At 39.8% G+C, this 12844-nt stretch overlaps 1 pseudogene; it reads left to right on the forward strand.

Annotated features, from left to right (window-relative positions):
• The first annotated feature begins 104 nt into the window (after positions 1–104).
• On the forward strand, positions 105–11021 carry LOC122358211 (annotated as a pseudogene).
• Positions 11022–12844: the final 1823 nt, after the last annotated feature.

Below are 12844 nucleotides of genomic sequence, written 5' to 3' on the forward strand. Positions count from 1 at the left end.
AATAAACCATTCAATAAAGAGACAGCATTTATTTACAAAATAAACGAGCTTGTTAAAGAGGTTAATCCGAGCCGCGGAGCTGTAGTTAGTCCCTCGGCCGTGGGGCGGCGCTGCAGGTCTGTGGCAGCGCTTCAGCCGCGCAAGAGAAGCAGCGCTGTGTTTCCGGCGGAGGCTCGGCCGCTGGATGAAGCGCTGCAGCTACATCCTCAAAACCATTTCACTGCCAGTGGAAATCAAATTTAGGTAAGAAATCAACACGGGTGCGAAACCTACTTAGTTAGAGCGCTATTAATGGGTCCGCAGCGAATTTCAGCGCGGAGAGGCGGCAGACCTGGGTGTTTCCGTAGATCGGTGTTGTGCTCGGGATTACACCGGTTTCGACGCAGTTTAACGACAAATACATTTAGTCACATTTGCGTAATTGTATAATGTATTAACGACGGCTACGTCTCTCTGTGTTAACGTGTCCCCTGACAATAAAACATCATTCTGTTTTGAGATAATATGTATACCTTTTTAAGTACCATGGTATTTATTACGGTATCATGATATCACCATGATATTGATCAGATACTATATATGATATGAGCATATCGTGCTACTAGTACTTTTGTATTAATCAGTTTAGGTTTACCGTTTTAGTTTAGTTTATTTTAATTCTACTACCACTGCTACTAATAAAAACTTTGTTATATTGCTATTATATACAGTATATAGATAAAACTAAACTATAGCTAAAACTAAATGTGTAGCTCCCTCTCTTTAAACGTAAATATTAGTATAACTTGAGTGTTCAAAATATTGTTACTGTTATTGTTATGTAATTACAGTAATAATAAAGAAACAACAGCAACTATTAGTATTATTATTTTATTAGTCAGCGTTTTTATCTTTAAGAAATGGCTAAAACACATCTCTTCCATCCTTTATTTGACTCTTTAACTCTATTTCTCTTTATTATAATATTTTTTAAATTTAAAAACACTTTATTTGTTTTCTAAATTACTCTCTAAACGCTAGCCTTTTCTATTCTGTTTGCTTTAAATATTTTTATAAAATTTACAACCGTTTTGTTTTTAAAGACCTCTAACACACGCTTTCTGTATTCCTTTTCTATTCTATCCATTCGTTTTATTTCTGTTTAATATAAAATTCAAAAACAAACCCTGCCACGTGTACTGCGTTAGGCTGACTGAGACTTAGCTTATCTCCATTTGTACATCGCTTTAGATAAAAGCGTCTGCTAAATGTAAATGCAAACTTAAACCTGTTTTAAATCATATCTTTTTTTTTTTTTACATCGACTGTGAAAAGGTGATTTATTTGGACACATGTCTGACTGTGATGGTGTTTGCTCCACAGCGAGGTCCAGTCGCCGGTGTGATGTCAGGTCAGAAGCGCCCCAGCGACCCGAGCAGCTCTGCCACCCTCGGCGCTCCTCCAGAGAAGAAGAAGAGCGCTGAGGATGGAGAGGGTATGAGCACTGCATCCGGAGGAAGCACCGCTGTGGAAACCGTCATCAAACTGGGAGGAGGCTCCAACCAGGTCAGATGCTTTCTGGGACCTTCATGTTTGATTCGAGCATTCTGGTTTTTTGTGTTGTCGTTGTCCAGAGCCTGTCTGTGTCGGTCGTTTCAATTTCTCTGTTATACAAGTGTGCGGTGTTGTTGTATATCGTATATCTTACATCTTGGCTCATTGTTAGTTTTTTCGCCATTGACTCTGTATTTCATTCTTGCAGGAAGAACAAGATATTAAGGCTCTGCAGATAAAAAATAGGAAGTTGGGAGAGTCTCTCGACCAAAGACAGGTAGATGAAGATCTTTATATTTTATGTAGAGTGTTGCAAAATATTAACTTTTTGAATAAATGATTTGAATCTTTTGAAAATTCTATTAATCAACGGATCCTAAAACGACGTTTTGTAGCATTGATAATAGTAAGAAATATTTCTTTAACAGCAAATTTCTAAAGGATCAAAACTGGAATGATGCTGAAAATTTTAGCAACCAGATAACAATTGTTTTAAAATAGTGTGTGTTTATATGTATATGTGTGTGTGTGTGTGTGTGTATATATATATATATATATATATATATATATATATATATATATATATATATATAGTGTGTACACTATATTTTAGATATTTTCTATTACTAGTTATAGTGTATTTTTTTGATAAAATAATTGTAGCCTTCATGAGTTTTGATGCTTCCTTTTCAAAAATCTGATTAAGCTCAATCTTTTGAATGGAGTATATAATGTTTGACAAAACTATTATTGTTATACAATGTAATTTTCCACTGAAAAGGTTGCTGGAAACAGTGACACAGACACATAAATACATGTAGACATGCAGACATTGACTGTAGTTGTTGTGTTGCTCTAGGTAATAGAGGATGAACTGAGAGAGATAGTTGAGAGGTTGGAGACTCGTCAGGCGACGGATGATGCGAGTTTGTTGATTTTGAACAGATACTGGAACCAGGTAATATTGTCTTTTTATTTGCAGTTTTTATCATTTGATGATGCATTTCTATCGAATGCAGCCATTTTTAAATTTAGATTTTTATTCCTCCTTTCTCTTCCAGTTCGACGAAAATGTTCGGTTAATTGTGCGTCGCTACGACCAATCAGGGAGCGAGCCTGTCAAAGCCAGCCTCCTGAAGGACCAGAGCATAAAACCTGGAACGCCGGAACCGGATGGAGACTCAAACCAGGAGAGAGCGAAAGACAGAGGTACCCAAAACTGTTGAATGGGTTGAATTAATCTGTCAGGAGCTTTCTTGCTATTTTGGGGGGAAAAAAATTGCTTAATGTCTCAACCTAATGTCTTGAACTGGGGCCACAGACAAGACAGTAGTCAATTTAATTAATATTAAATGTCATAATGGCCTTAATCAGAGATCAGTACAGTATCTTCTAATAACAGAAGTGTAAATTACTATTTTGAGATATTTACATTTAAAACTTTAAAAAGGCTATAATTTAATAAAATAAATGTCCGTTCCCAAACAGCAGACATCCACGAAAGCAATGACTGCATTTATTGTGTTTCTGCTCACTCTAGGGTGGAAGTAATCTATTATATGTCAAAATTATTACATTCGTTGGCTTCTCCTACTCGCAACTTTTAATGACAGAGTTGTCTATAAGCCACTCTTGCTGTGTGCTTTCATTGTCATTGAAGGTGAACCTCTGCCCAGTCTGAGTTTCTGAATGCTCTGGACTGGTTACCTCTATATTTTGCTGTTTGCAGTCCCAGCCACTAAAAAACATTCATTCAAACATAATGCCTAGAATTGAGCTTCGTCAGATCGGAGAAGCTTGTTTCTCAGAGCCCGATGGTCCTTTAGGTGCTTTTGTTTGTAAATTGTCTTAACTGAGGAGAAGGTTGAGGTCTTTAGATCCTTCCTTCTGTAGATTGACTTCTCTCTGCACGTATGATCATGGAGCTCAACTAGAGTGACCATCAGGTTCTTGGTCACCAAAGCCCTACTCGGGTTGCTCAGTTTGGTCAGGAGGCTAGATCTAGAAAGAGTCCTGGTTGTTTCAGACTTTTTTCCATTAAATGAATAGTTCATCCAGAAATGAAATTTCTGTCATTATTTGCTCACCCTCGAGTAGTTCCAAACCTGTATGAGTTTCTTTGTTCTGCCGAATACAGAGGAAGATATTTCGCAAAAAGTTTGTAACCAGGCTGTTTTGGGTCACCACTGACGTCCATAGTAGGAAAAAAAACTTACCATGTATATCAATGGTGACCCAAACAGCCTGGTTACAAACCTTTTTCGAAATATCTTCCTCTGTGTTTGGCAGAACAAAGAAATTCATGCAGGTTTGGAACCAATCGAGGGTCAGTAAATAATGACAGAATTGTCATTTATAGGCTTTTTGTACCCTGGCATCACTGCTTCACTGTACCCTTAGCACACAGATAACTTTCAAGTCAAACTTCATCAAATGATTCATTTGTGTTAAATGTTTTTGATTAAATATATACGAAAAATAACAGTATGGTAACCAGCAGATTGAATGCATCTACTTGATCGTAATAGTATTTATACATAATGTTTCACACAGGTCAACAGGGGGAGGGAGCGAGCTCTTTTCTGGCCATGTTGGCCAGCAGCAGCAGTGAGAGATCGGCGCGCAGAGCTGCAGGAGCGGTTGGAGTCGAGCTGCAAACAGGCCAGACGCGTGGTAGAAATCTACGAGAACTTGAAGAATACGGTAGACCAGCTGAAGAAAGATGTGGAGTCTGGAACAGGCGAGACAAACGATTTATCAAAAAAATCCAATCACAAACCAGTTTGAACCTTCCGTTAATTCAGCTTTCTGAGGTGCACGTTGTTTTGACTTCCTTCAGATGGCAGTCTCTGGGACGTCGCGGTCCGCCTCAACACTCTCCTGACCAATGAGAACGAGCGTCTCCGTCAGCTGACCGACAGCCTCCAGCAGAAGCACGGTCACATGACCAGCGAGGTTGGTGGTTGATTTGTCGACGTGTTTATCTGTTAACGGCGTCGTATCGAGTGCTCACTGTGTATGTGTGCTCAGTCTCGTCCGCTGGGCCGCGCGGCGAATCGGGCTGATAACAGGATCAGTGAGCTGCAGCTTCTCATCGAGGAGCTGCAGTGGGACATGGAGAAGATCAGACGGAGGGAGAACCGGCTCAACGCACACCTTGTAGAGGTGCTGGAAAGGGTGAGTGGTTTTGACATACAACAGTCAACTTGAAATCACGACAGATCCTGTTTAGCGTCATAAAGTGGATACGAACTGCCTTTGCTTATTATTTTTTACTGTTCTCTGAGGTTCACTTATGTTATCAAGATTTAAAAACATAATCATTTAGAAGTAATAGGCTATTTTCTGTCCTGCTTTTAACCAGTATTCATTTAGACAAAAGAACACTTGGCTCATATCCCAACTCACTTAGAGTTAAAGTTATAGCATTTTTTAATTAATTCGGTCGATCTCCGGGTCTGGAGATAGCACTTTTAGCTGTAGCTTAGCATGGATCATTGAATCTGATTAGACCGTTAGCATCTCGCTCAAAAATAACCAAAATGTTTTAATGTTTTTTCTATTTATAACTTGATTATTCTGTTATTACATTGTTTACTAAGACTGACGGCAAATAAAAAAAAAAGTGAAAAAACACTTTGGTTATTTTTGAGCGAGATGCTAACGGTCTAATCAGATTCAGTGATCTATGCTAAGCTATGCTAAAAATTCTTCGCCAAACCAGATGACTGACTAAATGGATTAAAAAATGGTAATCATCAATTGTTTAACTCTAGGGGAGTTGGAAAATGAGCCTATTTTCAAAAATCAATTGTAATCTTGCGTTCAGATTTCCCTCCAAACCAATCAACAACTGAGGGACTGAACAGAGTTACAATGCTATATTTTTTTTCTGTTCCAAGTATCTGGTTCACTGATAGCAAATGACAATGGATTTTTTTGAAAAAGTCACTGCGATCAAGATGCTGTTGAGGGTTGAACTTATTTGTAATAGCAAAGCCAAGATATAGTATTTCGATTGTTTTTATAATGCGTCATAATCGATATTGTGCTCTTCCATCCTAACCAGGTGAACAGTAAAGGTTATAAGGTGTATGGCGAAGCAAGCAGTGTATGTGGAACCATCACGATTAACAAAAGAAAGGTAAATGACAACGCATATAAACATTTATTGTGAATATTTGCTCTTGGTGTGAATGAAGTTCACTGTAAATATGAAACAATAAGCTATTTTGACACCGTTAAATCCTTTAGGTTTTTAATTGTTTTTGAAGGAAGTGTCTTAAGATCACCAAAGCTTTGTTTATTTCATTAAAAACACAGTAAAAAGTGTCCGTCTTGTCTCTTCCAAGCAATTTTGTGCATCTTTCTTGATCAGAAAAGTTAATTTCTGGCAACAAATAAAAAATTAAATATCTTTGCCACAAACCTATGAATAATAATGTTAGTGTATCTTTAATATTTGCTAGCCTGCTCAAAAAGATCCTTGGTAGATCCTTGGCTAAATTATTTTTTTAGAATATTTTGCTTGACATATTAGGTTACCTGTACAATGTCTTAACATTGTTGCACAATATACCATAATAATATACCGTCCTTTCCCGTCTCTTGTTAGTTTGAGGAGATGAACAGTGAGTTGGAGGAGAACAGGGAGCTGGCGGAGAATCGGCTCAGTGAGCTCCAGAAGCTTCAGCAGGATCTGCAGACGGTTTACCAGGAGAACAATAACATGAAGGTAAACCCTCGAGACTACATACACCATTAACCTGTTAGACTAAATCGCTCATCAGGAATTAGTGGAATTCCTGTAGTCAGAAATAATCGTTGAGTAGTAATGACAAAGGATGATTAAAAATGAACGTGAATTGTAATAGTTTAATGAAAATAATAGGAAATGAATAAGAAAAATTGTGTGGTAGCCGCAATCGCAGAAATCGCAGGTTTCTGTGTTTTATGTTTTTTAAACATTCTTAGACCATAATATTAAGTCAAATAAACTGTACAAAAATGTATGTTTGGTGTCAGTAAGATTATGTATTCACATATTTTTTTTATATTTTTAAACTTTTTCAAATAAATCCTTTTTTTTTACTTTCTATTCTTCAATTAATCCTGAAAGAAAGCTATCATGGTTTTCATATCAAGCTATCAAGTAACCCGTTGATAACATTGTTTTCTTCAAATCAGCACATTAGAGGATTTCTAAAGAATCATGTGACACTAAAGACTGGAGTAATTATGCTGAACACTTTGACATATATATATATATATATATATATATATATATATATATATATATATATATATATATATATATATATATAATGAATAACATTTTGAGATCTGAGAGCTAACTGTCTATGTTTCCAGACCCAGAAAGGTAGTAAATACATGAGTAAAAGTCAGTGGCCCAACTTCAGTTTTGCAACGTTACGAGAATACAGTTTTTTGTGGAAAGACAACATTAATAACACAATTTACTCAAACCATTCTTCTCTCCTGACTATTGCCATTTTTGATAGTATTGTTATGCATACGCACACTAGGCGTCCAAAAATTACGTTCATGAGCGTTTTTTTGCCCTAGGACGTAAACAACGTCAAATACGTTGAAGTGTGCGTTGCGTTGCGATACTTCTTTAAAATGACGGAAGACTTAACTCGGGGGAGAAGAATAGTTGAGTATTTTTTTTTTTTTCCATAGAGCTTCAAAACTGAAGTTAAGTCACTGATGTCACATCCTGTTTTCCCGATGTATTTACTCGGTTTCTGAACCTGGATCATTTCAGTTGTATTGCTGTGTATGGAGGGTCAGATAGCTCTCAAAAATATCTTAACGGAGGTTTTACGGGTTGAGTGTGAGCAATTCTTATTTATTTTAATCATCTAAACTTTTTGGGGTGAACTAACCCTTGCCATGGAATTGAAATGCCGTGAATGTAGCCACTGTTGCTGATGTGGCATTAAATCATAAATAAATGAATAAGATGTTTTTGTCTCTGTCAGGTGGAGCTGTTGTCCAGGGCTGAGGAGGTGGCCAGAGAGAGCGCTGAGTATCGCTGTCTTCAGTCTCAGTTCTCTGTTCTTTATAATGAATCACTGGTCCTGAAATCTCAACTGGACGAGACCAAAGCTCGCCTCAACACGACCAGGACCGCCCGTCTGCGCCAGCTGGACCACATGGAGGTACGTAGAGTGATAAAGTGAATAAACAGTGAAATCGGTGATGCTAGATGATGGAGGCTCGTATACTGGTTGGTTGATTGCACGCTTCGTTGATGGAGGTCATTGTCATTAAAGCACGAGGCCGATGATCATTTACGTGCGTTTATTTCAGAATGATGAGGTGTCCTTGCAGCGCAAGGTCCGAACTGAAGTGATTCAGCTGGAAGACACGTTAGCGCAGGTGCGCAAGGAGTACGAGATGCTCAGGATCGAATTTGAACAGACACTAGCTGCTAATGAACAAGCAGGTAAACCTCTGCTCTCTTCATAATGATTTTTATGGATGAAATAAATCGAATCTGGGTGGTTTTTGCTTAAAATGCGTGATCGGCAAGAACGAGCCCGCTTTCTAGCACTTGCTGAAGTTGCGCGAGTGTATCTGTCCGCACCCTGCGCAGGCTTGAACGGAAGGACTTGCATGCACTTTTGAAAAGCAAGAAGTAAATGTCAGTTCTGTGCAGGATGATTTGACTTAATTTTGATTAGAAAAGCACATGCTGTAGCATCAGTTATTGTTTGCAATAGCCAAAAGACAGTTTGTCCTGTTAAATGCCAAATAAACATGATGTTCATGTATACTTTCACTCTTTCTTGTTTCTCGGAAATCGTAATCGTCCAGTTTGATTTTAAAATATCGGCATCGGCCATGAAAATCCACGATCGAGCATCACTAATGACTTTGGTCTCTTTTTGCTGAGATCAGCTTTTAAATTGACTCTGTAGTACTCACTGCCCGTTTCTCAGGCCCGATAAACGCGAGATGAGACATCTGATCAGTACACTGCAGACTCACAACCAGCAGCTGAAGGGAGAGGTGGTTAAATATAAACTCCGGCTGAGAGAGGCTCAGCAAGAGCTCAACCAGGTTAGAGCACAAACGTACCCGACTCTGGCATGTTTTATTAAAAAGAAATAAGCGGTTTCTGAGGTTTCTGTCCTCTTTTATAGCTGCGTGCTGCCAAAGGGAATGCTGCTGTCCAATCACAGTCCAGCACAGAGATGGATGTGAAGGAAGAGACCGCCTCTCCGCACACACCTGCCCCGACGGGTGACGTTACTGTGAAGACGGAGCCAGACAGCGTCTCCATCACACCCAGCACCGCTGGTACACTCACTTCTCATCTTTACCTGATAGTGTTCGCCATCGCTAATTTTGTACTGCGCCATTTGCGTTAAGGATGTGCGCAACTCAAATAGCGCTGCTTGGTCAGAGGAGGTTTTTAACTTTTCTAAACAGCCAGACAATCTTGATATGGCTTAATGCGGTGGTCAGATAGCAAAGGCTATGATTTAGTAGGTATATAGAGTTTAGTGTGGCGCTGTGTTCATTATAAATGCAACGCTGCGCCTCACTCTGAAACCAGCAGCTTGTGTATTTATTGACAAACTTACTTGATGTTTTTAATGTCTGAAAGTTTAAAAATGAAAGTGGAAATAGAAAAGATTGTCTACAAAAGACGATTGTAAAATGTGCTGTTGTCATTTTTGACGCAATCGAATCCGCCTTTTGAACCTAAAGCTTTCCATTGCTTTCCACTGATCCAAAGATTTTTATTTTATTAATAAAAGTAGATTTTTGTGAAGTAAACCTCAGTCAAATCATTCAAACCCTAAAAAGACTAGAGGCGTTTAAACTTTTTTTCCCCCCGATTTTTATTCCCTTATGAAAATGACCCTTTGGAAAATATTTTCATGTTTGTAAAAAATAAAACAAAAATATATTTAAAGTTTTTGTTAACATGTGTACTGTGTATATTTATTATTAATACACATTACATACAGTATATATTCAAGAACATATTTACGTGTGCATATTTATATTATAGAAAAATAAATGTAATATAAGATCTACATTTTTTCTGAAATACGTGTGTATTTATAATAATAAATAACAAATATACACACACGTTAATAATGTTAATAAAGACTTTTAGATGTGTAATCGCTTGTCACCACATCTTTCTCTTCAGGTGTAACAGTAAAGACTGAACCGGGTACAGACGCAGAGACTGTAGTGAAAGAGGAGGACAAAGAGAAAGAGAGAGAGAAAAGAAAGGAGAGAGGATAAAGAGAAAGAGAAGGAGCAGAGAGAAAGAGAGAGGGTGACATTGGGAGTACTGGAGGTGTAGCGGTGAAAGAAGAGAGAGAAAAGCCAGCACCAGCAGCAGCCAATCAGAAGACCTAGCAGCTGAACGCTGCGCTGTGATTGGAGGACCCAAACGCAAAGAGATGGAGCAGCTGAAAATAGTGCGGGGATCTAAAGTAAGTCATTCTGCTTGATATGTTGATGACAATGGTGAAAATGACTGTAGGAAGTTCTAATAATGATAACAAGGGGCTGATGGTAATGATGTGATTATGATACAGGAAAGCCCAAGAGTCCCAGAGGGAGATGAAGCTGCTGTTGGATATGTACCGCTCGGCACCGAAAGAACAGAGAGATAAAGTACAACTGATGGCTGCGAGAAGAAGGCAAAGTCGGTGGTAGAAACCATATAGAGCTCAATTTGCAGGCACAACATTTTTCGAATATGAGATTAGTTTAAGAAGCTATCGGTGGATTATTAATTTATCGACAGCCATAAACTTATGCGGGTGTGTTTGCGCAGGCCGAGGAGCTCCGTCAGCGGGTGCGAGAGCTGGAGGAGAGGGAGAGGAGGGAAGGGAAAAAGATGGCCGACGAAGAAGCCCTGAGAAAGATCCGGCTCGGTGGAGGAGCAGATCGATACACTCAATAAGAAACTCTCTCTGGCCAAGCAGGTAAAGCTACGCTTGCTGAGTAATGGATGACAAGCGTTGTGTCGGAAAACTTGATCACTCTCTCTCTCTCTCTTTCCCAGGAGGAAGATGCTCTGCTGAGTGAGATGGATGTTACTGGCCAGGCGTTTGAGGACATGCAGGAGCAGAACATCCGTCTGATGCAGCAGCTCAGAGAGAAAAGATGGCGCCAACTTCAAACTCATGGCGAGCGCATCAAATCCAACCAGATCCATAAGCTCCTCAAGGAAGAAAGAGGAGCTCGCTGACCAGTTGCTCACCCTCAAAACACAGGTGAGTTTTGCGGCGTTTTCATCTTTGAGCGATTCATTGGAATACGCCGAATTGTTTGTATGATCTCTGCGTAATTGTTTGGAAAGCTGCATGGACTTTTGCAGGTCCGGGGGTTGCAGCTGGAAGGGTATGTAAGATGTGTTTTGTGTGTCTGTCTGCAAGGTGGATGCTCAGCTGCAGGTGGTTCAGAGAGCTAGAGGAGAAAGCGCCTCCTGCAGGGCACCATCAGCGCTGCCGAGAGGGGCTGGGGCTCCGCACACAGGCTCTAGAGATGAATAAACGCAAGGTAATCTCCCGTTTGAGATGAAACGCACATATATACGGTTTGCAGGGTTTCAGTACAAGGTGCTTAAAAATCCCATATTGTCAAATCTGCAATTTCTGGCTTTTTTCACGACAATTGAGATCTAGGTGCTATATAAGTTTCAAAGCGGTCAATAAATAGTATACTACGCACAGCCTGCGTAAAGTAGTGATTTTTCATGAACCTAGCGACAGTGAATCACATTTAATGTGTACAGTAAAGACAAACTGTTATATATTTACTCTTAATAAAGATGTATACATTTCTGTTTCAGCAGGCAACCATTATACAACAGCGTTATGCAATTAATTATGCATATACAAAAGTCCTCGCAAGTAGTGTTGTTTCTTTTTCGCAGCTTCTTGTATACGAGCTCCGAGTTGCGTGCTTGCAACATCGAAAAAATACTCACAGCGGAGGAAAGCAGCAGTTAATCCTCTCTCTGATTGCGTTTTAGGCGCAGGAGTCGGTGCTGCTCTCGGGAGGAGTGCGCACTCCAGCTGGAAGGGGTGCAGCAGAGGTTAGGTGCGGTCAGAGAGGAGGTAGTTGAGAACAGCATTTCTCGAGAAAAAGGAGTCTTTCAATGCCCGACGGGCCCAGGTGCGTACCTGAAGGCGAACTGTTAAATCCACTAAAAATGCTGATTTGACTTAATAATGCGCTTTGTTCGACGATACGCAAGCTTTCAAAGATATTATAAAGCGGCTAATATCCATCTATGTGAATGCGTTTTGTATCAGATTGAATGCACTTATCAAAGCGGAGTGGCTAAACGTTGAGCGCTTGTTTTAAAGACAAAAATAAGTTTTCTCCGATTGCAATCTGCTTACGAGCATGCAAAGGAACGGAGGGGGTTCCTCAAAATATGAGAATTGAACAACTGCTTGTGACTGGCTCAAAGGAAGATATGAATCGTGTCTTTGTGGCAATTTTTGAAAGCATAATACAAGACGTCTTTGCATTACAAATGGCAAAATGCTACAAAATGTATCATATTTTGTAATAAAATTAAGGTTGTAGAGCACAACAGTCGCTATTTACTTTAAATCAGCACCCTGAAAATAGTAATTAATAATATGAAGGTAGTTTAATGATACTGTTGGTCATCTGTTATTAAAAAGCGATATACCCTGTGAATGGGGGTAAACATGTATATTTAGTGCAGCTTTCGTTTGACCTGCTGTTTCTTTTACTATAAGTGGAGACATATCCAAACTCCGCAGGAAGATAGAGAAGGCCAAGAAGCCAAGCGAGAACATCGAAGCGGAGATGAGATCCTGAACGAAGAAATAAATGACTACAAGGTCATTTGCGCGTCTTGTGATTTATGCGGAGAAGGTACAAAAAGAGCTCTGCGTTCGCGTCTTTAAAGGAGCTTGTTTTTTGTATGTTTCACAGGCCCGGTTGACGTGTCCGTGCTGCAACTCACGCGTAAAGGACGCCGCGTTCTGACGAAGTGCTTCCACGTCTTCTGCTTCAGGTGCGTGAAAGGCGCCACGACACCCGTCAGAAAGTGCCCAAAGTGCAGCGCCGCGGCGTCGTGCCAGCGATTTCCATCGCATCTACATCGGATGAGACTGGGCGGATCGACGGCACCTGCATCTGTTTGGCCCAGTCCCTCAGCGTTTTGTTGGAGGTGGGGCGAACATCGACAGTTTAACATTCCACTTGTTTTCTCTACAAAAAGCATGTCCTTGGCGCCGTTGCTTAGGAACTAACCAAAGTCACGTTC

This window comes from Puntigrus tetrazona, chromosome 14, assembly GCF_018831695.1.
Source record: "Puntigrus tetrazona isolate hp1 chromosome 14, ASM1883169v1, whole genome shotgun sequence".
NCBI classification, from domain to species: Eukaryota; Metazoa; Chordata; class Actinopteri; order Cypriniformes; family Cyprinidae; genus Puntigrus; species Puntigrus tetrazona.